The sequence below is a fragment of the Callorhinus ursinus genome, unplaced genomic scaffold (assembly GCF_003265705.2).
Source record: "Callorhinus ursinus isolate GAN/ISIS: 27379988/994484 unplaced genomic scaffold, GSC_fseal_2.0 scaffold9, whole genome shotgun sequence".
Classification (NCBI taxonomy): Eukaryota; Metazoa; Chordata; class Mammalia; order Carnivora; family Otariidae; genus Callorhinus; species Callorhinus ursinus.
Window position 1 is genome coordinate 54,894,514 of NW_027397071.1, and position 22,412 is coordinate 54,916,925.

Genomic DNA, 22,412 nt, shown 5'->3' on the forward strand with positions numbered 1-22,412 from the left:
TTCCTTTAGTTTTTGTTTGTCCTGGAAGCTTTTTATCTCTCCTTCTATTTTCAATGACACCCTAGCTGGATACAGTATTCTTGGCTGTATATTTTTCTCATTTAGTGCTCTGAAGATATCATGCCAGTCCTTTCTGGCCTGCCAGGTCTCTGTGGAGAGTTCTGTTGCCAATCTAATGTTTCTACCATTATAGGTTACATCTCTCTTCTCCCGAGCTGCTTTCAGGATTTTCTCTTTGTCTCTGAGACTCGAAAGTTTTACTATTAGATGTCGGGGTGTTGACTTATTTTTATTGATTTTGAGAGGGGTTCTCTGCGCCTCCTGGATTTGGATGCCTGTTTCCTTCCCCACATTAGGGAAGTTCTCTGCTATAATTTGCTCCAATATACCTTTTGCCCCCCTCTCTCTTTCTTCTTCTTCTGGGATCCCAGTTATTCTAATGTTGTTTTGTCTTATGGTATTGCTTATCTCTCGAATTCTGCCCTCGTGATCCATAGTTGTTTCTCTCTGTTTTTCTCAGCTTCTTTCTTTTCCATCACTTGGTCTTCTATATCACTGATTCTCTCTTCGCCTCATTTATCCCAGCAGTTAGTGCCGCCATTTTTAATTGCACCTCATTAATAGCCTTTTTGATTTTGATTTGGTTAGATTTTAGTTCTTTTATTTCTCCAGGAAGGGTGTCTCTAAGAACTTCCATGCTTTTTTCAAGCCCAGGTAGTATCTTTAAAATCATGATTCTGAACTCTAGGTCTGACATCGTACTAATGTCCATATTGAGTAGGTCCCTGGCAGACAGTACTACCTCTTGTTCTTTTTGCTGCGGTGATTTTTTTTGTCTTGTCATTTTGTCCACAGGAGAATAGATGAATGAGAGAACAAAATGTTAACAGGTTAGCAACGTCCCCAGCAAATCAACTCTAAACAAAGCAGAAAAGACCTGAAACCAGGGGAAAAGAAAGGGAAAGAAATAAAAAAGAAAGAGAAAAAAAAGAAACAGAAAAAGATAAAAACAAACAAAAACAGAACAAAACCAGAAAAAACAGAATATGATCAAATATGATGAGGCTAGTACATAGATCAGTGCCACACACTAGATTTTGGGTGTATTTTGGTCTGTTAGAAGAAAGTGCCTCCTAAAATTTTAAGGAAAGAAAGACTTATATATGTACAAAATAAGGGTTGATACAATGAAGGGATGGAAGATGACTGTAAAGATGAAAATTATAAAAGATTTTATAAAAGGAATTGATAAGATAAGAAGTTGTTTGAAAAAAGAAAGAAGAAGATTTAAAAAAAGAAAAAAAAGGGAGAGAATGTGATCAGGCAGGAGACTAGAACAAAGCCATACACTAGTGATTTAGGGTATATTTTGATGCGTTAGAAAAAATTGTATCTCAAAATTTTAAAGAGAGAACAATATATATATATGCCAAAAATAAGGGTAACTACTATGAAGGGATGGAATATGACTCTAAAAATGAAAAATAAAAATGTTTTTTTTTTAAAGGGATTGAGAAGATGTTGGTTGAAAAAGGGAAAAAGAAAAATTAAAAAAAAAACAGTTAAAAAAATTAACTTTGAAAAACTAAAGAATCATGGTAAAAAAGCCATGAATTCTATGTGCAGTATTCCCCTAGTGCTGGAGTTTGGCCGTTCTCATTGATCGGCAAACTTGGTCTTGGCTGGTTGTTCTTTCTGATCTTCTGGGGGAAGGGCCTGTTGCCGTGGTTCCCAAATGTCTTTGCTGGAGGTGGAATTGCCCCGCCCTTATCGTCCGGGTTAAGCAATCTGCTCGGGTTTGCTCTCGGGAGCTTTTTTTCCCTACAAGCTGTCCGTACAGCTTTGGAGGAGGAGAGTGAAGATGGTGGCCTCCCAATCTCCGCCCGGAGGAGTCGAGAACTTGGGGCCCTGCTCCTTAGTGCGCCCCCAGAGAAAAGCAGTCACTCCCGTCTCCCGTCTCCAGCCGCACTCCGTGCTCACCCGGCCTGTGACCGAGCGTTTCTATCTCTGGCACCCGACCCCGTGTGGAGTCTCCAAACCCAGCCGATCCCTGCGGTGCGTTCCCGCGCCGCTCCTCCAGGGGGTGGAAGGGGAGTCTCCCCAGCTCTGCCGATTGTTGGGTCCCTGCTGGAGGAGCAGTGGCCCAACTGGGCCGCGGATCACAGTTTATGGCCACCCCGAGCTGAGAGCCCGTGCCTCGGCTCCGTCTCTGCAGCCGGCTTCCCCGCTCCGATACCTCGGAGCTCTGCCTCACTCAGGCATCCCTGGTCTCTCTGTGACCCTGAGGGTCCTGAGACCACACTGTCCCATGAGGGTTCCACCCCCGTTTAGCCACTGGAGCGACGTCCCTCAGCGGAGCCGACTTCTAAATGTTCCGATTTTGTGCTCCGCGGCTCTATCACTTGCCAGAAGCAGCTGACGGAGGCCCCCTCCCCCGCCGTCTATCCTCCCGAATATCGCCTCGGATTCACTTCTCCGCACGTCCTACCTTCCAGAAAGTGGTCGCTTTTCTGTTCAGGGTGTTGTTGCTACTCTCTTCTTCGATCTCCTGTTGAGTTCATAGGTGTTCAGAATGGTTTGGTCCCTATTCAGCTGAATTCCTGAGACCAGACGAAATCCAGGTCTCCTACTCCTCCACCATCTTGCTCCCATCTTCAAATATTTTTCCCCCCTTTCTCTCTTTCCTGTGTTATACAATTCACCACCAACTTCAGTCCCTTCCAAGCCAACTTTGCAAAATTGAGAAGAAATTAAGTGTAAGTAGTTATTTCTGCTCACTGTTGCTTAGAAATGTGTCACAAAGTTTTGAAATTTGTTAATTCTTGGATCATTTATAATTACTGCTTTGAAGTCTTGTTCTGCTCAATCCAACATCTAAGACCCTCAAAGTTTCTACTGACTGCTTTTTTCTGCCACGTCTGGGTTGTACTTTCCTGTTGCTTTTCTTATCTCATGATTATGTTGTTGTTGAAATATGGAGCTTTTATTTTTTTTAAAGATTTTATTTATTTATTTGAGAGAGCGAGAATGAGAGAGAGAGAGAGCACATGAGAGGGGGGAGAGTCAGAGGGAGAAGCAGACTCCCTGCTTAGCAGGGAGCCCGATGTGGGACTCGATCCCGGGACTCCAGGATCATGACCTGAGCTGAAGGCGGTTGCTTAACCAACTGAGCCACCCAGGCACCCGAAATATGGACCTTTTAGATAATATATTTTATCAACTCTAAGTTGTGAATATTTGTTATTTTTTGCCTTTTTATTCATTTATTTAGTAACTTGCATGGGTTAAATTTACCTTCCCTCTCCTGCGTTGTATAGCCACTGATGTCTATGCTCAGTTTTTTTGTTTAATTTTTGTTTTCATTCTTGTTTTTACTTTTAAGCCTAAGACTTTCTCTGTGTTTGCATAGGTTAGTGGTTATCCAGTGACTGGACAGAAATGTTCAAACAGTTCAAGCCAGGAAGGCTTCCTAGGAACTGTGTGTTGGGAGGAGAGCACATTCAAATTCAGTTTTTTTTTTCAAAGTTGCACTGGCTTTGACTTTCTGCTTTGCACTTTCCTGTGACCTGTGTGTGTGTGTGCTTAGTCTCAAGATTAGCCGAGAATGTGTGAACAGTTGGGCCATGTGAGCAGTGCCAGGCAGGAATATGCTTTTCTCAACCATGACTGCAATGTCAGATTATTGGAACAGCTGACTGTCCCTGCTGGTTGCCTCAGGGGTCATTGCTTCCATTGAAAACACCCTGGATCATCGGTATCTCCAACCCCTTCAAATCCAGGGAGCCCCGTTCTGCCTAAGAGAGAGGCCCCTGATCTTTGAGGCTTGCCCTGACCTCCTAGAACTTCCATGACAACTGACCCTGAGGTGTGTTAGGAATGGGTCAATTCCAAGTAAGAATGCAACAGATTCCCTTTGTTGTGACCCAAAGTTCACCAGATTTTCAAGCATAAATATTTCTCAGATTGTTACATGCTATTAGTCAGTTTCCAGAATGCTTTAAATGGTTGATTTTGTTATTTCTGTTTGGCTTTATCAATGATTTGGAGGAAAAGGATTTGCCCATTTCCTCACATGGGCCATCATTAGAACTCATAATTGACTATGAAACATATAGGCAATGGACAACCCCCCAGCCACTGAAAAAGTTGACTTAGCTCCATATTCATTGACTTTAAAATATTTCCATAGTAGTATAAATGAAAAAAGCAGGTTTCCAAAATAAAAATAAGAGTTGCAACACATGTGAGTATGTGAATGTGTGTCCATGTATGTGCTATGCAGGCATGAATGCCTGGAAAGGTTTTAACCAAGGTGTTAATGGTGGTGGGGTTTCAGGCAACTTTTATTCTTTTTGTATTTTTCTGTATTGCTTGAGTTTTCTGCATGTGCATTTGTTATTTTACATTTTTAAAAACAATATGGTTGTACTCATTTGAAAGAACGAAAAACAGAAGGGGAGTGGGGAGGAGAAAGAAGAAAGAAGAAAGAAAACAAGATCATTGTGGGGCTGACAGGCTGTTTAAGGATCAGCCTTCTGAATTCACACACTTGGGTTCAGAGATTTGACAAGAATGTCATCAGTCTTGTATAACTCTGTTCTTTGCCATGATAAGACTATCCTCTTTTCTCATTATTTTAAGGGCACGATCTGCCTGTCAAGGCTAAGTCTGCATTTTGAAGGATCATCCTTTACACTACCCTCTCTCTTATGCTCTGCATCATGTCTGTCACCAAGTGACATTACCTCTTCCCCTTAAATGGCCTGTCTCAGCCCCTCTGTGCCCTTTGATACCTCCTACCTCTTTTTTTAAGTTCAAATATAATTAGTATACAGTGTTATATTAGTTTCAGGTGATAGAGAATTTTAAAAGCAGCAAGAGAAAAGAAAGTAGTTACATACAAGGAAAACCCCATAAGGCTATCAGCTGAGTTTTCAGCAAAAACTTTGCAGGCCAAAAGTGGCATGTTATAGTCAAAGTGCTTAAGGGATAAACCCTCTGACCAAGAATACTCTAACCAACAAAGCTAGCATTCAGGGTAGATGGAAAGATAAAGTGATCCCTCTTATCTTTGAATCTTCAACCCCTCTTCCCATCACCATTGTAAGGCCTTCTAACTGGTCATCGTGCTTTTAATTCTGTACCCCTTGAGTCTTATTCTATGTTTTGCAGCCAGCCCAATCTTTCTAAAACGTAAGTCTGATTATGTCACTTCCAAGATTAAGCGCATTAAATGGATCCCCATGTCCAAATAAACGAAACCTTGAGCAAGTTACTTAACCTCCTCAATTTTTTTCTTTTGTGAAATAGAGATGATGATAATATTTACTCAGAAGATGAGATGACTTTATATGATTATATATATGAACATATATATAATCACTGAGAATAGTGTGTCATACTCAGTAAGAATTCAGTAAATGTTAGCTTTTATTACTGCCTCTCTTCCAATTCCCCACTAGTTCCTCTGTACTCTAGCTACACCACAGTTTACTAAGGTACTTTTTAAACTTCTGTGATTCTGAATAAAACGATCTCTATTGTTTAAAATGCAAAGTCCAGGTCCTTATCTTCTCTGCCTTAAAGTATTGCTAAGTCCCAGAAATAAGACCGTTCCCAGGCTTCTCTCATATATGTTCATGACTATACATTGTGAATGTCTATTTACAAGACTTTCCCCTCTATTGGACTTGAACTCCTTAAGGCAGGGGCCTCGGCCTTTTTATCACTGTGCTCATTAAATACTTGGCACATGATTGGCATTCAGTAAATGTTTCTTAAGTAGACGAATAAGGAAGACTCCATTTTTTGAGACTCACTGAGCACTATGATATTAATTTTGGTGGTAAAACTTGTTTCTAGCTTGCATCCCATCTTCTTGCCTAGATTGTAACTCTTTTGTACTTTGCAATGCATGACCTTTATGAATTCTTTGCATTGCTTGGCTTAGGACTATAGATGAACCCTACGTGGGTTCAGCACCGTTGACACACTACAATTACAGCACTTCCTATGATGTGCTGTTGTAGTTGTGCATGTGACTGGTCCATCTATTCAATTGTGTCTTTTTCAAAGGCAGAAGCTGTATTGTTCATTTGTCTCTCAGTCTCTCTGCATATATTAGTGACATAACAGAAAAAGCACAGGCTAATATTGGTAGAAGTCTAGAGGCCTGGGTACTCCAAGTGTATAGCCTTTTGTAAAGAGACAGTCTCCCTTTAGTCTGATAAGTGTATACCCTTTTGTAAAGAGACAGTTTCCCTTTAGTCTGGTAACTATGACTAAATTATTTGAAACCTGTAGGACCAATGCTATAACAAAGTGATACAACTTTTTCATAGCCCAGTGATTGGGATTTAGGTGCAAATGGTACGCTTGTGATAAAGTGTGGTTGATTTTCAGTGATGGAGTTAGAGAACACTGGAGGAAAACTTATTCTGTGAGACCCAAAACATGTATATCTGGCTGCTCCCCATAGGAACTGTAACTCCACCCAAGTTTGCCCTATGAAAGGTTGCTGTTTGAATATCAACTGTTTGGAGAGGTTTTCTCTGAATGCCCTATATACCTAGCCCTCACCATCACTCTACATCCTTAACCTGCTCCATTTTTATTTATTCCACTTAATTGTACCACCCCCTCTCTGTTATATTATTTGTTATTATCTATCTCTCCCATTAGAACATCAGTCTAATAAGGGAAGGATCTGCCTCTGTTTGGGGCAATGCTGTGTATCCTGACCTCCTTTAATAGTGTTAGATACAAGGTAAGAAGGCCTCAGAATGTTATTTTATCCAGAGCAGCCTGAAGTCATGGGAATTACCCTTCTCTGCTCTTAAACCTTCTGGTAGAACCAAGTCCTTTCCCTTCCAGAGCTTTTCAGAGACCACAGATGACTTCTACCACCACTCTTTCCCCCATGACCCTACCTGCTGTTGCACCTGCCTGGGGCAGTGGGAACTATGACACTGACTCTGCCTCAGACCTCAGACTCCTGTTTCTATGGCCACTGGATGTCATGGAGGCTGCAGGTGGCAATTAAGCTTAGTTTTGTTCATTCGTAATTGGAAGGTCTATTTCTCTGTGGAAGAACTCCTTCAGATAAAAAAAAGAACCTGTTTTTGTATCTCCTTTCAGGACTAAGAAATGAAAATCTCTAAATAGTTTGAAAGAAATTCTTGAAACAGATTGAAATATCTTAGTGTGTGAAGGCTTGCCTTCTATTCTTGACCCTGCCTCTACCAGCCGTATTCATGGACAAATGACCTCAAACCACCCCCCACCCCCATCCCCCACCCACGCCGAGCCTTCACCACCCTCAGCTGAGCAATAGAGATGGGAGAGCCTTTCCTGCATAGTTCACAGGAAGAATTAGCCTGAGTTCTGATTGAAAGAATCGGGGTTCTAATAATCACCGCCTAGATACAACGCATTGCAGAATGTATCAGCCAACACATGCCCTAAATTCAAACCAGTTTTCTTCACTCCCTGTAGCTGCTGTCACATATGGTGATGACCCATAGGCTCTGTCATGTTGCTGCTACTGATGATGATGATAATGATGATGATCTCTTTTGACTCATTTTCAGGTGAGATTAACACTATTGAATACTTCCTCTGGGCCAGACATTGTGTTAAGCACTCAGCAGGCCTATTCACATTTTCTTTAAAAAAAAAATTAACGTGTGTCATAAAATAGGGGTGTCTGGGTGGCTCAGTCAATTAAACATCCAACTCTTGATTTCGGCTCAGGTCATGATCTCGGGGTCGTGAGACTGAGACCTACATCAGGCTCTACACTGGGCATGGAGCCTGCTTAAGATTCTTGCTCTCCCTCTGCCCCTCCCACCCCTCTCCCCGTGCTGGCATGTGCGCGCTCTCTCTCTCAAATAAATAAATAAATAAATAAATATAACGTGTGTTCTAAAAACAGTAGAGGGCTTGAAGTGCATGAATGTTAAGTGTATAGCCCAGCCAGTTTCTGTGGATGTGTACATTCATATAACCAATATATCGACATAGATGACATTCCCAGCATCCCAACAGTCTTATTCAGAACGCTTCCCCGTCAGCACCCCCAGGGGTCTCCATTATTCTGATCACCAGTTAGTTTTGCCTCTTCTTGAACCTCATATAAAGGCAACTCTACAGTGTCTTCTTTGTCTCTGGCTTCTTTTGGTCAATGACGTCTATGGGATTTCTTCCGTGTGCATGTATCACAGTTCATTCTTATCTGTTGACTTGAATGAGTCGTTAGGGTGGGCCTGGCACTGTCTGAAGTGTTTTACATGTATTATCTCACTAAATTCTTCACACTACCCTAAGGTAGGGACTATTATCTTCTTTTCACAGATAGGGCTCTGGGAAGTTAAGGAACTTGCCTCAAGTCGCAGAGCTATTAAGTGGTGGAGAATCAGTTCTGGTTGCAGAGCTGGAGTTGCCTAGCAAGGGGCCAGAACTTGACATGCTTCCAGAATTAGATTCAATCAGGTTTGTTCCCAGTTTAAACTGAAGGTCATATGATTATTTTGTGGTTATGCACAAAGGGGTTTCTATGGGAACTCCCATTCCATCTGAATATTCCATCAGAATATTTTCGCTCCCTTGTTAATTGTCAGGGCTTCTCACTCCTGCATTTACAGATTTGATGTGCTTTGCCCTTCCTTTGGCTGCACTGCTTCCGGACCCAGACAGGCTTCTTGGGGCCTCTATAGGAGGCTGCTTTCTTGGGCGTCGCCTGAAAGATTAAGTTGCTTAAGGATGTCTTCTTTCTCCTTTCAGGGTATGATCTTTGCTGAAGGAATCAGAAGTACTGCGGTCTGATTCTATGGCCACTTTCCCAGTCTCAGCTTGTGGGGGTTTCTAAGGAAACACAGCTGAAAGAGATTTTTCTCTCCACCCCGGTATAGCCTGACTTGCTGTCCTCCCACCCTTGAATCTCACCATATCCCCCTGGTGATGGATGTTCCTCATCTAGGGTGAGCTTGGGGGTGGGGCAGACTTTGACAGAGCACAGGGGACTGAGGGATATGGGCCGAATCACTGCTTTGGACAGTGCTTTGGTCCGGCCCCTGGAGCTCACAGGGGTTGCCTATAAACTCATGCGACTTTTCTCTTTTATAAATTCATCTTCTGAATTCATATCTCTGCTCTGTATAGCTTTCCTTCTAAACACGGTATTCACGCATTTTCCCCGAGGCTCTGAACTAATCCATTACGTTTGGCTGAGACATAGACAATGGGTAAATGCCCCCTTGCAGGCTAGAGAATTAAATAGATAATCTAAGCTCTGTTTGGGTCTGCGGCTCAGTGCATGGGGTAATTGGTAAGAGGCTTTGGCTTTCCTTCCTTCATGCAAATGAAGAGAATAAGTAAAAGCAACAAGAGATGGAGGTGGAACCTTTTTGAATACTGACATTCCAGTCACTGGGACCAGCAGAATATGGCTTTTCATTTAACCCTTTGTGGGTCGTTGTCCCTTAGCAACTTCTTTTAATCAATGGAGAGAAATTGGCATTTGTACTGATGGTGCAATTGACTCCTTACCCAGCGTAAGCTCTGTGCACAATAAACTGTGCCTTGTTCATCACTGTATCCCCAGTGCCTACAAGTGTTAGCACAGAGTGGACATTTAATAAATATTTCTCAGGGGTGCCTGGGTGGCTCTGTTGGTTAAGCGTCTGCCTTCGGCTCAGGTTGTGATCTCAGGGTCCTGGGATCGAGTCCCGCATCGGGCTCCCTGCTCAGCGGAAAGTCTCCTTCTCCCTCTCCCTCTGCTGCTCCCCCTGCTTATGCTCTCTCTCTGTCAAGTAAATAAATAAAATCTTAAAAAAATAAATATTTCTCAAATGTTTGCATTAATTAACAGTGTAAAAGTGATTTGTGTAGGGAGCTATTGCAATGTAGTAGAAAGATCAGGGGTAAAAAGATGATGCAAACCATTAACCCTGCTGGATTTGGTTTTGGATTCCAGCAACTCGAGTTCATACATATGGTCCAGATGACTGCTTCTGGGTTGTTGCCTACTACCTCCTTCCTCAAGCCATTCTCTCTCCTGGGACACCTCAATTTCATGTTGCCTCCTTTTTTACAAAGCACTCAAACAAGGGGAGTGCTGGTGCCTGTGCGCACAGCTTCTTGGGGCCGGCCACGCAAATACAGTGGCTGGAGCCAAATGCACCCACAGAGGAGGAAGCCACAGATCTTCACAAAGACTAGCCCGGCTGTCAATTGCCATTTCCTTGTGCTGGCCTCAGCATGGCCTCAGAGAGCACAATATACACAAAATTATAATGTTATCACACAGGCTGGTGCCCATGGCGAGTACCGCCACTTAAGGAGGTGCACACCAGGGGCAGGAAGGCACAAGGGCCATTCGGAGGCTGAAGTCACATGTATTTATATTTTTAGCAGATGGGGGCTGAAATACAATTTCAATGAAGATTGCATTATGGATTATTGCTTGAGAAGGCTTTGGCAAAGGACTAAGGAGAGTCTTTTCCAAAGGGGGCTTTTACCTCCACAGGGGTTGATGGAAATGGGAGGAGAGAAAAGACTGCTGCTTCTATTTTCCAAAGCTGACTTGGGATGCTGTAGTGATAATGTGTGACAGTTTCCTAAGCAAATCTCCATGTGACGTGTGTGTTTGTGTGTGTGTATGTGTGTATTTTATTTGAACAACTCAGACCCCGTTTGGTAGACAGAACAGATGCTGTTCCTACCATTTTACGCAATGGAGACCGAAACTCAAGAAGAAATGGTGTGCTCACATAATTAGCTAGACCATTATAAAGTCCAAATTTCTTCGCATAATTTACAGATTCCTTGTTGCTCTGGCTCTTAGTTGTCACTCCAGTGCCCTCCCCCTACCTTGCTTTCTTCTCAGCCTGAACTCCTTCCACAGTCAGCTTGCAGACCCTTAATGTATCATGTTGTTTCTTACCTGTGCACTTTGCACATGCTGTTCCTTCCTGTCCAGCCTGCCCTCTCCTTCCTCTGTTTCCTCCCTCTCCTTCAGATGTCATCAGAAAAAGGTTTCCCTGGCCTCTCAGGACTGGGTTCTCTGCCCTGTCTGTATAAGACCATGCACCCTAAGCCCATTCATGAACTCTTCTGTGTTTCTCACTAGATTATGGTTCTTTGCTAGAAAACTAACACGCTGAATTGCTCCATTGATTCTGCAAGTGACTGGGGATGGAAAGTACGGGAGGAAAAGATAAAAGAACCTGGCTGCACTTGAAACATGCCCAGATTGGGAAGGGCTAAGGGACACAGTAAATCAGCTGCCTCAAAACAACTCAAGCACAAACCACTTTTCTGCCTCCTATATGGGTGCTAATTTTACTCTTCCACTTAATGTACCACTTGGGACAAATCTCTTCACCTTGCTTGAGCTTCAGTTTTCCTATCCAAAAATAGGCAAGCAGGTGGCAGATGAAGTAAAATAAGAGTGGTAAAGTATACTGTAAGGTAGAACTAGCATTAAGTAAATCTTTGTAAGTATTATGCAAAAATCTCCAAGATACTATTGATGAGCAAAAGTCACATGATTTCACTTGTGTAAAACAATAGTTATGAGACAAAAAGGACTTTTAACACTTTTGACACACTGAGAACCAAATTTCGGGAAGTACTCTATTCCTCATAAGACAACAGACAAAAGGAAAGCAAAATACCAAGTTCATGGATAGAAGAAATTTCACTGTCAGGAGGCATGTTCTCATTCTCAGACTGCTTGGAAATCTTTCATCTAGAAGTCATTGCCGAATAAGTGACTGCAGCATCCCACTCTCTGCTGAGCACCTACAATGTGCTAGGCACTATTGTAATACCACTCCTGTATCTGTCATCATGGCTTTGCTTGCTCTGAGAACCTGGCCTGTAATGCTTGTGCCTGTTATTAACTTACTGGCATTCGGCTACAAACCCATCCATCTGTACTTGGCTTTGTGATGCTGGAAGGGGAACAAATCCATTATTTCTGCTCCACCTGCTGGCTCCCTTAGGCTCTGCCAATAGGGGGCGCTAGAGGAAGATGCCTTGGCTGGATGGGGGACCTGAGACTTCTTGCTGGCTTCCTGTTCCTCTCAGTGTTAACCTAGCATGGTTTCTCAACTTTGGCACCATTGACATTTTGGACTTGGTAATTCGTTGTTGAGGGCGTGCTGTCTTATGCACTGCAGAATGTTTAGCATCATCCCTATCCTCCACCTACTAAATTCCAGTAGCAACCCCCCAGTTGTGACAATGAAGAATATCTCCAGACGTTGACCAATGACCTCTAGAAGGCAAAATCACCCTTGCTTTAGAAGCACTGACCTAGCGTCTAGGAACAGACACTTGTTCACCTTGGCAGCTGGAATTTTTTCCTGTAGATTTCTTCCTGGAATTCCAACACTTGCAGACCCAGTTGCAGGTCATGACTCAGGAGACTCTAGAACCAGCTGGCCTGTGCCTGTCCTCAGAAGTCTGGGCCAACTCACCAGGTCCCTCTCCTGCACTCACAGACCCCAGCCTCAGCTGAGTAGTGCCCCTCCTTGGAGATTTGAGTTTTCCACCACCAACCACCCATGGGCTTTCTCCTCTAAGTTTCTAAGTGTTTCCCTTTGTTTTTTCAGTATGGGGATGGTAGCTGCTTCTTGCAACTGCTACCTTCATGATGCCTTAGAGTTCCTTTTGATCTCTTAGTCACTTAGTTAATAATTTTGTAACTAAACATCTTTTTTAATGTTAAAGTCTCTATGTTAAAATAATTGAGGCAGTTATTTTGTCTTGCCTAGACTGACTGATAGAATATTCTTTCTCCCTCTCTTTACCCTTTCCCTCCCCTTCTTTTTTTTTTCTTCTCTGCCCAGTAAACTCCTACTCCCTTTGAGAGTTTTGACAAATATCACCCTGTTCTGGAGCTTTCCTGGTGTCTGCTAGGCAGATCCAGTCACTATTCTCTTGTTCCCCAGCCCTTGGTACAGGGCTTCTTCTCACTTGTGATAGAGCCCTGTGCATACATTTCTGTCTCTCCTACCAGAATATAAACTCCTGAGGGTAAGAACCATGTAACATTCATTTCTGCATTCCTAGTACAGTGCTGTACACATAGTCAGGCTTGATAAATGTCTATTGAAGGAAGGAAGGAAGGAAGGAAGGAAGGAAGGAAGGAAGGAAGGAAGGAAGGAAGGACTGCATGACACAAGACTTCTCTCTGTTTCAAGCCCAGTCTGGTGCTGTTTTCCCCCTCCTCACTTTCTGCTTAGATTACAGTCTCAGTAAGGATCAGGATGGACCCTTCTTTATTCCCCCTAGTGGCTAGCCCATTGTTTTGCAATGACACCGTGACAGCACCCTCACTGTGTTGAATTTCTCTTAGCTGTATCTCTTTTTCTCGTATGATATTAAGCTCTTTGAAAATAGGGTTTGTTGGTGTTAAGGAGTTTCTTAATAAGTATTTGTTGAATGAATTGCTGGAAAGAACTCAAGGAGGTTTCAAGGAAAAACCTTGCAGGATTGGGAGAATTTTTAGAAATGGAGCCTTCATCCTTGGTAGTGGTGATGGGATGGGGATGGTGTGGGGAAATGCAGAGAAGTTGTTTAAGGGATCATTAACTATTCTAGTCTGGTAGAATGCAAGACACATGGAGAGGCAGTTTGGGAGATTGGCTTACAAACGTTAAGTAGAATACAGAGTTTGGAGACTCTGAGAGCCAGGTTAGGCAATGTGTGCTGCATTTGTTGGCGGAAGTTCAGTGGTCCTAGTACAGGAGGGTGGCATCATCAGGCTCCACTTTTGGGAAAACACTCAGGGCGCTAGAGGAGAGACTGGTGGGAGAGGCCATTCAGGAAAAGCTGTGTGCTGTAAAACCCAACAGGAAGGGTTAACAGAGAGAGCAAGCCTCCCACAAGCCTGTCAGTTCTGTTCTGTAGGAACTGGATTCTTTTTGTGGAGGAAGATGAATATTCCACACTATAGACAATGGAGACCAAAAGGAGGTGAGAAAGGGAAAGAATAGGAATGTAACAATTATTTCAGGTTGAATGATTCAGCTTCAGCTCCCCCCTCTTTTATTTTTCTTTTTAGTCTAATTATCACAGAGTTTTTCAGAATTTGATGTATTTTGTAAGATATGAAAGATAACAAAACAGGATCTGTCTTGGCTTTTAAGCAGACTTGTGTGCCAGGGCCAAGAGCAGTGTGTGGAATTCAGCTGGGTTCTGCTCCAGGAGGGAGTATGAGTCCATTATAATTTTTAAAAGAAAGAAAATGATAGCAGCTTTGGTGTGACCTGCATACCATCATCAGTTAAATGAAGATAATGATATCAGTTTTCCTTTATGTTCCAGGGCTTTTTGGAAAATCAAATAATAAGATGAAGGGTGTTGAAGGACTGTGTAAATCATTAAATGCCTACAAAATCCATCCACACATCCAGCGAACATGCATTGAGCTTGTCTGATATGACAGGCATGGTGGTAGGCATGTGGTGGTACAGGCCTGAATGAGACCTGCTCTCTGTCCTTAGAATCTCCAGCTGGACCGTTGAGCCTGACAAAGGAGATTGCCATGCCATAAGAAAAGGTTAACATAATCCATAAGGGATTGTTACTCATATTACATTTAGTAAGGTGGACTTTGTTCTAATGGTTGCCAAGTTAATGTTTTCAGTCTTTCTAGAAGAATACTCAGAGAGGCAATGCCCTATAGTCGAAAGGAATTGGACATTATAGACAAAAGATGAGCCTGAATACTTATCCTCTGCCACTTGATGACTTTGTGAATTTGGGCAAGTTGTTTTTTTCCTCACCTATATCACTGACATAACTTCTTCTATCTGACTGGGAAGGTTACTGAGATCGTTGTATCAGCTAACAGATGTTAAAGCTTTTAAAACCATAACATAGTATATGTACATTGTGGATCCCTTATTAAAAATGATAGGACAGGTGCCTGGGGAGCTCAGTCAGTTAAGTGTCTGACTCTTGGTTTTGGCTCAGGTCATGATCTCAGGGGTGTGAGCTCGAGCCCTGTCTGGGGCTCCATGCTCAGCACAGAGTCTGACTGAGATTCTTTCCATCTTCCCCTCCTTCCCCCTCTGCCCCTCCCCCCATGCTTGCATGCTCTCTCTCTGTCTCTCTGTCTCTGTCTCTCTCTATCTTTGTCTCTCAAAAATAAACAAATAAATACAATCTTTTTAAAAAAGAATAATAGGAGACATTGGCAACATTGTCTTGCATGGCCATTGTGAATGGTGTTTTAACGAAGGAGCAGGGAATGGGGACTAATGTGTCTAACAAGGAAATGTTATGTGTCAAACACCGCAATAGGCATGAACATGATCAGTCTCGTGTAATTTTAAAGGTAACCCTGTGCAATAGGCATCATTCTCCCCACTTTAGAGTTGAGGAGGGTGAGGTATGCAGATGGTACTTAAAAGAACCAAGAGCTGTGCCTGATGTGATAGCATTCTCCAGTCTCCACTTCTCCCTCCCACTGCCAATGGCTTTGTTTGGGGTTCAGATTCACTGTGACACTTCTCTTACTTTTCTCTCTGATGAGGCCCTGATGAAATGGAGCATCCCATTAGGTAAATGCCTGCCTGAGATTCAGTCCTTCCATACCCATGGCCAGGAGTCCAAGGACGATGAGTCTACCGAGCAGAATGGGGATTTGCTGTGCATCCCTCTGTGGTGGTGAGAATTTTCCCTTTCCATGTGTATCCTTGTCATCAGGGCAGCACTGGATGACATTGAAATGGGTAGAAAAGCACTATGACCTTCTCCCTATCTCTTCCCCAAACCTTTGCACTGTGAGCTGTTTTCACCCTGGAATCAACCCTGTTGCTGATTTCCATACCTTGGCGTACTCTGTTCTCTCCCCCTGGAATATGCTCTGGCTTCTCCCATCTCTGATGGAGACCTCCATAGTATTTAAAACCCAGGTCGAGAAATCTTCTCCCCCACAGAGACGGTTGTTTGCTTCTTTGTTCAACTGTTCCTCCAGTATCCCTCTTTTTATGGTTTATCCAGCTATATTGAACTGTGGGTTTGCTTGTCTGTCTCCCTTACTGAAGTGAGCTCTCTGGGGAAAGGAGTTGCAAATTATTTCCTTCCTTATCCTCAGTATCTATCAGATGCCTTTCACATAGTAGGCATTCAGGAACTGTCTGCTGAACGAATGCACATTGAGTGAATGAGCTCATAAGGCAATGTGTCCTGGCCGGGGGTTAAAGACTCAGGACAGCCACTGTTCTGATGGCCTTGTAGGCATTTTCATTTCTCCTATACAGATTATCAAGAGAATTGAGACTTTTTTTGGTTGATTTAGAGAGGCTTACCTTGGGCCTGTTTGGTGTAGCAAAGCACCCTGAGTCCCCCTTTTTCTTAACTTTATATGTCTGTATTTTACCTGAAGGTAAATCCACTACCTTGGAGAGTGTGAGTCCAGGAGGAAATCCCTCTGGGCAACTTGCCACATTTTATCTGTGCTCCTTTTCCCATTTTAGCCTGTCATGGAGTTATTTTTGGTAAAGTACTGCTCTTGGGGGAGTAGCTTGGCTGTGAACAGAGGATAAAAAAGAACTGAGAAGTTTCCTTGCTCAGACAAAGGGGACATTTCCCTAACTGCTGCATTCTTTAATTTGGCCCTTGCTTTTGGGTTTTATACAATTGTGTAGAGGCTGTGAATGTAAGATCTGAGCCCTTAGAAGTTTAGTGGGTACTATGGTCTGAATGTTCATGTTCCTCCCCCAACCCCTTCCTGTGTTGGAATCCTAATCTTCAAAGGTGATAACTTTTTTTTTTAAAGATTTTTTATTTATTTATTTTGACAGAGAGAGAGAGATCACAAGTAGGGGGAGAGGCAGAGGGAGAGGGAGAAGCAGGCTTCCCGCGGAGCAGAGAGCCTGATGCAGGGCTCGATCCCAGGACACTGGGATCGTGATCTGAGCCGAAGGCAGATGCTTAACCATCTGAGCCACCCAGACTCCCCCAAAGGTGATAACATTAATAGGGGGGCCTTTGGGAGATGCTTAAATCAAGAGGGTTCCACCCCATGAGTAGGATTAGTGCCTCATAAGAGTGATTCCAGAAAGTTTCCACCATGTGAGGATACAACGAGAAGTCTGTGACCCTGACCCAACCATACTGGCAGCCTGATCTTGGACTTCCAGCCTCCAGAACTGTGAGCAGTGAAGGTATGGTGTCTAACCTACCCATCTGTGGCATTTTGTAATGGCAGCCTGAATGGACCGAGACAGGGGGGCATAGTGGAAAATGCATGGGCCTACACTCAGGCATACCTGGATTTAAATCTTGGCTCTACAACTTCCAAGCTATTAAGCATGACGAAGTTGATTAGCCCCTCTGAAGCTTTCTTTGTTCATCTGTAAAATGGGGATACCACCACTTATTTACAGGGATACCTCGGACTTAAAGATAATGTATTTAAAATGCTTGGCACATAGCAAGCCTTCAATGAATAGAAGCTCTTGGGTCATTGGCTCTCTCCCCTGATATTTGAGTAACCATTTTTCCCTGAAGAGTATTTAACCTTTCTTTGTAGCTGAAAGCATAACCAGGGAGCAGTTGACTTAATACTGCTTTAAAGGAGTTGTTCCTGTTTCTATTATCCTTTTTAAAAAAAAAAAAAGATTTTATTTATTTATTTGACAGAGAGAGACACAGCAAGAGAGGGAACACAAGCAGGGGGAGTGGGGGAGGGAGAAGCAAGCTCCCCGCGGAGCAGGGAGCCCAATGAGGGGCTCAATCCCAGGACCTTGGGACCATGACCTGAGCCGAAGGCAGACACTTAACGACTGAGCCACCCAGGCGCCCCTCTATTATCCTTTATGTTAGCTGCTTTGATTTCAAAACTATTTTAAGATCAAACCCATGCTGATCAGTAAAAGCTTGCAAATATAACAGTGAGTATAGGGTGGGAAGGGAAGCAGAGGGGTAGGCTTCATGAAAACTCTCTCTTTGGTACAGATCACTTCCCACCTTGTAGCAGAGTGTGCGCATGCATTCAGCTGTTGGTTTCAACACTCTACCATCAACCCAAGGTTCCACAGGTGCTGTTTTACCCTGGGGAACTGCCTGAGCTATGTCAGGTTGATGGTTCAGGGCCCGAGTATGACTCTTATCAAATTTGGGATCCGAAGCCCTGTATGAACCCAGTTTGGTATTCAGGAAATGTATCCATAGCGGCTGCTGTCAGGGTAACTATCACCAAGGGTAGACAGTTGATGGCTTCCTCCCTGCTCTGTGTCTCTCCTAAACAGTATTAAAAATAGCGCCCTCCCCCATCACCACCCATTTGCAAGACAGAGGGAAGAAAGTCTCCCTTCTCTCTGCAAAGAGTCGCCCTCATCTCCCCCGACCATAATTATAGGATCATCAGCACCTGTGTTCTTCCTCCTCCATGGAGGCAGCCACTATTACAATCTCTTGTTCACATCCATTGATTCATAAAACTTAGAACTCTAGGTGCTTACTGCCTGCTGACCAGAGAGAGACAGAGAATACATAAGGAGACAAAGAGACAAGATGCTTTCAGTTAGTGAGAAATGCAATGCAGAAACCGAAGGAGGTGACATCATGGGGAATGAGGGGCGGAGGCTGCCACTATTAGAGTGACTGGGGAAGAACTCTTTGTGGAAGGGACCTCTGTGCTGGGACCGAAATGATGAGAAGTAGCAGGCAGGTGGAGAAGTGGGGGAAGGGGCATTCCAAGCAGTGGAACATCCAGTACCCTGAGACAGGGGAGAGCAGGGTCTATTTGATGATCAGAAGGAAGGTTAGAGGTCTAAGTGGCAAGCACAGGGAGAAAGAGGAACCAAATGAAGTCAGAGAGACAGGTAAGAGGTTACGTCCTGTAGGACCTTGAAAGGCCATGATATGGAGCAGAATTTATTCTAAGATAGCGGGAGGCCACTGGCAGGTGTAAGCAGGGGAATAGTATCATTTGATATATGTTTTGAAAAGCTCATTCTGGGCGCCATGTGGAGAATACTCTATGGGGGTGAGAGAGTAGAGCAAGGAGAGCAGGTAGGAGATGGGCAATAGTCCTGGCAAAAGGCAGTCGGACTAGGTGCGTGTGGCTGGTGATAGTGGCCGGCGTGTAACAGAGGGGAGGTCAGACTGCAGACAAGCTTGGCCCTGGAATCAGGAGTCTTCCCCGTGCTGGGGAGGCCACTTTATGGATGTGATGACTCCATACTTGCCCTGGCTTCCTGACTTGGAACTCTCTTTCTGTTGGGAACAAAAAGAATAGTGACTTTCTTTGGCACTTGGTTTTTTTTTTGTCTCCAGCTATAGGGGTCTTAGTGAAAGATCCCAGGCTTTGGAGTGAGGTTGACCTGGATTGGAATCCTTGTTCCAGCACTTCCTAGATGGTTGACTGGGTAGCTGTTTAATTTAGTATCTCCTGCCCTTGGTTTCCTCAGCTGCAAAATGGACTTAATAATTAAGCCTGCATCTTGCCATCTTATGCTGGGCATCAAATGAGATAGTATTGTGAAAATATCTAGCATATAATAGGTTCTCAATGAAAGTTTTTTTGGCTTTGATTCTGAATCATGTCCTTCAACCCTCCACCCTCCCAGACCAAGATAGGAGGCCAGATATTTCTACTTAAACTCCATCCCTTCTATCAGTGAAGCATGTCAGTGGAAACAATCATTGTAATGGGGGGTGGTAGATAGACTTGGTTTTCTCTTTCCCTCCTTGCTAAACACTGAGTGTCTTTGAATAAGCCCCTATCCCTCTCTGGACCTCAATTCCTCATCTGTAAAATGAGTAAACTGAGTGAGATGGTCTAAGTAATTGGATAGTGGATAGTGACATGTCTTCATTTGATGCCAGTATTAACTTTAACAACTAGCAGCTATGGAACACCCACCTGGGGCCAGACAATGTGCTATATGCCTTATATACATATCGTTTGTAATCTTTAGAACAGTCCCATAATGGGGGTGCTATCATTGTCCCCACTTTACAGATGAGAACCTGAGGCAGAGAAGTGAAAGCATCTTGTCTTGATGACAATAGCAGCCAGATTCTGCAAAGTTCCATTCAACATAACTCGTTGGGAGTTCCAGGTGTGCCAAGCCCTGTGCAAGGCCCTGCAGCTATAGGCAGAGACCCTGCCCTCAAAGAGCCCACACTCCAGAGGTCAGGGGAGCCATGCAGAAGTCCGCTTGTTCTTCTGCCCTCCCACAAAAGGACACGTTGCTGGGAAGGAAATGTCTGCAGTGGTCTTCACGGGCATGGAAAGATCATTGGGGCAGGCTCCCTTCTCCAGTACAGTGTGGCCTTTCTGGATTTAGCAAGTACAGAAGATCTCATCTCCTGTTTGCCGAGTCTTATGCTCCAATCTGAGTCCCCACCTTCTCCCGAACTATTGCTTTGCTTCTCTTTTATGTTCTTTTTCAGTGGCACTTATTTTTCATTCTTCACAATTTTGCCTCCTTCTTCTTTTTCTGTGTTAATTATGGAAGGAATGTTCGATGACACACAAGGACCTCGGTCTGCGGAGGATGGGCAATGAGTACCCTTGTCTCGGTTTGGGTCTCTGTGTGGACAAGGTGTGAAGAGATTGCAGGGGCTAGCCCAGAACCGGAATCAGGACACTTGGGTTCTTACTTCAGGCTCTGCTGCTTACTTCTGGGTGGCCCTGGTCACATCACCTAACTCAGCAATGCCTAAGTTTCGTTCCCATAAGATGTTGCTGTTAATACTGGTGGCATCAGCATGCTTGGGCTCACGTCTTAGATTTGCCACCTCCCAGCTATGTGACCTGTCACTTAACATCAGTCTTTGTTCATGTAAAAAGAGGGCCTACGTGAGGGTTGCTATGAATACAACGTTACATAATCCATGTTAGGCGTGTGGCGCAATGCCTGGCATATCGTAAGCTCTATATAAATCTCAGCCGTCTGTAGTGACCATGCTGGTTATCTCTGACTTAATGGATGTAGGAGCATTTGATAAACTGTAAAGCACTGTACAAATGTTAGTTATCCTTTGCTCATGATTATTATTTTGAAATAAGAGAGAAAGGACTTTTGATCATCTTTCCCTGCCAAGTCAGTTTTCTTTTTACAATTTGGGTTTTATATTTATCTCCCTCAATAATATGCTATTAATATTATATGAACTCCTTCTAGGGCATTATTGTTCCAGAATCTGGGGGCAGCAAAGGCCATCCCATGCCTTACTATACACAGAAATGGGAGATCAGCCAAAAGGCTGTGTAATTTCATTTTGCCCTTTGCTTCTCTCATTGAACTTGCTAGTTCACATCTAAATGAGCTGAGTGGCTGAGCTTTGAGTTCTTTCATCACTAGCTCCAGCAAGCCAGTGTACATTGTGATTAAAATGCACTGACCCTCTGTAAAGAAGTAAAATGCAGCTAAACGGAAGGAAGAAATTAAATGGGGGGAAAAAGCAGTAAGGAGAAAAAAAAATGCTCTGGCAGGACAGCATTCTACTTCCGTGATTAAAATCTGGTTGTGTGGAAAAAATACATGTACAGATACATGGTACTATCTGGGGAAATCTGTGGTAGAAAGGTTCTGGGTTGGGGACTGTTACCTTTTGTTTTGAAGGTATGAGCTTTTCATAAGGAAGGGAAGTAAAGTGAGACCCGTTGCAGTGTTGATATTGGAAGAAAAGTATAATAACGTATAGGACAGCTGTGTTATTTCAAGCTCTTATTCTAGGTAGTTTTTGTGTTCCAAGGAACAGGATTTTGAATTGTTTCTATGGGGTCCATACAATAATAAGCACTGTTGTTGCCTGCTTCCTCTGCCGGAGCTCTGGGGTGCTGCAGCCTCCATCCTCAGCTGGCCAGACAGCTTCCATGCAAACAGAGGTCTCAGAACCGTCCAGCCAAATACCACCCTTAATAACACAGAACTGTAGGCAATAAATATTCCAGGAAAGCCTCAGAAACAAAGCATTTATCAGCTAATTGGGAATGAACACCTGCTGTTATCTGGAATGATCTTTCTAAGGATTTTATGCTGATTTAAGATGCACTAGTGGGATGGAGAGCCGGCCAGTTCCATGTACGTAGCTCATCTCTATTCTTCACGTTATCTTCTTTTCCACTGTAGATTATAAGCATGTTCGGGTCTGTATCATTAAATAATTTCATTCAATGGAACATTTCTTGAGGGCATACTGTGTGGGTAGGGGGGTGGGTGTTCTGCCAGGTACTAATAGTTTCCTGTTTCTACCCCTAAAGCAGTGCTCCTCAAACTGCAGCATGCTTTCACATCTCCTGGGGGGCTTGTTAAAACTCAGATTGCTGGGCCTACCCCAGAATTTCTGACTCAGTAAGTCTTGTTGGGGGCTGGTTTGAGAAGTGAGAACAGCAAGAATTTACATTTCCAACAAACTTCCCAGGTGATACTGAAGCT

At 43.5% G+C, this 22,412-nt stretch overlaps 1 protein-coding gene across 5 annotated transcripts in view; it reads left to right on the top strand.

Annotated features, from left to right (window-relative positions):
- Nucleotides 1-22,412, top strand: part of DAB1 (DAB adaptor protein 1) — a 1,161,086-nt gene that overhangs the window by 83,158 nt on the left and 1,055,516 nt on the right. The window contains exon 1 of one of the 5 annotated variants that reach the window (XM_073896667.1): nucleotides 2,689-2,756. The exons of the other annotated variants lie outside the window; for them this stretch is intronic. The gene's annotated coding sequence lies outside the window, so the exon portion shown is untranslated. Of the gene's footprint in view, nucleotides 1-2,688; nucleotides 2,757-22,412 lie in introns of those variants that run through there. 5 annotated transcript variants of the gene reach the window in all.